Source organism: Arvicanthis niloticus, chromosome 3 (assembly GCF_011762505.2).
Source record: "Arvicanthis niloticus isolate mArvNil1 chromosome 3, mArvNil1.pat.X, whole genome shotgun sequence".
In the NCBI taxonomy this organism is placed as follows: Eukaryota; Metazoa; Chordata; class Mammalia; order Rodentia; family Muridae; genus Arvicanthis; species Arvicanthis niloticus.
In genome coordinates this window covers 101,970,624-101,973,166 of record NC_047660.1, presented here as the reverse complement: position 1 = coordinate 101,973,166, position 2,543 = coordinate 101,970,624, and positions in this window count along the sequence as shown.

Here is a 2,543-nt window from a genome sequence, read left to right as displayed (position 1 = left end):
GAGTTTATTGTTTTGTTCTCTGTTCCCCTAGCAGACCCAATCCCTCAGGCTCACCACTAACACTGCAGCAGAACACCAAATTCAGCCTTCCTTCCACACTTCCTATTGATCCCACAGAACATTCCCTTCTGGCCTCCCTTTCCTGAATTTTCACAGTGCCCCAGCCCTCAGCTCAGGTGGACACCCCCCTACTCAACCACAGGACACATCTGCTAGAAGATCAGGTACTCTGTTCTCAGACCTTCTCTGCTCTCTGTGATCCTCTAGCAGACCCAGTCCCTCAGGCTCATCCCCACTATAGCCTCCCTTCCCTGTTCACACCTCCTGTGGATCTCACAGAACATCCCCTCTTGACCTCTCTAAAATCAAAACTTAACCTATAATCACCCTAAACTTGGTTGTTTAGATGCCAGTGTAAAAACACAGTAACAGCCAGGACAACATGTTTCCACCAGAGTTCAGCTATCTTACCACAGCAGACCTTGAATATTCTAACATAGATGAAGCAGAAGAAAAAGATCTTAAAACCACTATATGAAGATTATAGAGGTCCTTAAAGAGGAAATGAATAAATCTCTTAAATCTAGGAAAGCACAAACAATTAGATGACGTGAATAAATTCCTTAAAGCCAGGAGAAAAAAATAGTTGAAGGAAATAAAACTGTTCAAGACCCACAAATGGAAATAGAAGCAATAAAGAAAACAGAATTCTGGAAATGGAAAATTTCTGAATTTGAACAGGAACTACAAAGGCAAGCTTCACCAACTGAATACAAGAGATGAAAGAGAATCTCAGGCATTGAAAATGTAATAGAAAAAAATGGATACCTCAAAAGAAAATGTTAAATCTAAAGATTTCTTGGCACACAACATCCAGGAAGTCTAGAACACTGAGAAGACCAAATCTACAAGTAATAGGAATAGGAGAAGAATTCCAGCTCAAAGGCCCTGAAAATTCAAAATCATAGACATTTCCCTAACCCGAAGAAGGAAATATCCACCAAAGTATAAGAAGCATACAGAACACCAAATAGATTGGACAAGAAAAGAACATATAATAATCAAAACACTAAGTATACAGGACCAAGAGTATTAAAAGCTGTAAGGGAAAAAGGTAACATACAAAGGCAGACATATTACAAGTAAACCTGACTTCTTAACAGTGACTTTAAAACCAGAAGGACAGGTGTGCCGAAGACTCTTAAGAGACCATAGATGCCAGCCCAGACTGCTATACCCAGTAAAACTTTTAAGTCACCACAGATATAGAAAGTAAGATTTCATAGCAAAATCAAACTTAATCTCTCCAGCCCTACAGAAGGTGCGAGAAGGAAAACTCTAAGGAGGTTAACTATGCTCATAGAAACACTAGAAATAATCCACACTAGCAAAACCAAAAAAAGGGAAACACACACACACACACACACACACACACACACACACACACACCACTACCACCACCACCAAAATGTTGTTGGTTATTTTTTTTATTGGATACTTTATTTACATTTCAGATGTTCTTCCCCTTCTCCATTTCCCTCCCACCCAGAAGCCCCCTATTCCAATTTCCCTCCTCCTGCTTTTATGAGGATGTGCCCCCACCCACCCACTCCCACTTCCCCACCTTTGAATTCCCCCACCCTGGGGCATCTAGCCTTCACAGGACCAAGGATCTCCTCTTCCACCTATGCCTGACAAGGTCATCCTCCCCTACATATACATCTGGAGCCATGGGTCCCTCTCTATGTGCTCCCAGGCTGGTGGTTTAGACCCTGGGGAGCTCTGGTTGGTTGGTCATTGGTTATTGATAGACTAACAGAATGGATATGAAGACAGAATTCATTCTATTGCATCCAAGAAACACACCTCAACATCAAGAATAGACATTATCTCAGGGTAAATGGTTGGAAAAAGATATACCAAGCAAGCTAGCTTAGCCATTTTGATATCTAACAAAATAGACTTCAAACCAAAACTAATCAGAAGAGATGGGGAAAGATTACAACTCATTAAGAAAAAATACACTAGATGATATTTAAGTTTTTTTTTGAAACTTTTTATTGGTTCTTTGTGAATTTCACACCATGTGCCCCAATTCCACTCATCTTCCTGTCCCTCCTCTCTTGCAACCTTCCCCAAAAGAAACAATGAAAACCAAAATCCAATCCCTGTCCCTCACTCTAGCTACGGGTGCTGTGGTGTGTCACACAGTATACCCTTTTGCTCAAACAGATTTACTTGCAAATGCTCATTGCATTGAGCCATTGGTCTGGTTCAAGGCCTCTGGCTTCTACTACACTATCAATACTGGATCTTCACTGAGATTCATTTCTTATATCCTGTTGTTGCCCTGTGTCATGGAGATCCTGCAGCTTTGGATCTCCAGGACTGGACCTTTCATGAGCTCCAGTAGTTGATAGACGAAGTAGATGTTGGGGTGAGCCAATCAAAGCCCTGGATTTGGTGCTGGGTGGTAGATGAGTTAGCCTGTCAGCTCTCTAGCACTCATGCTCCCAGACCCAGCTCTCCAGTACTGCCCAGGC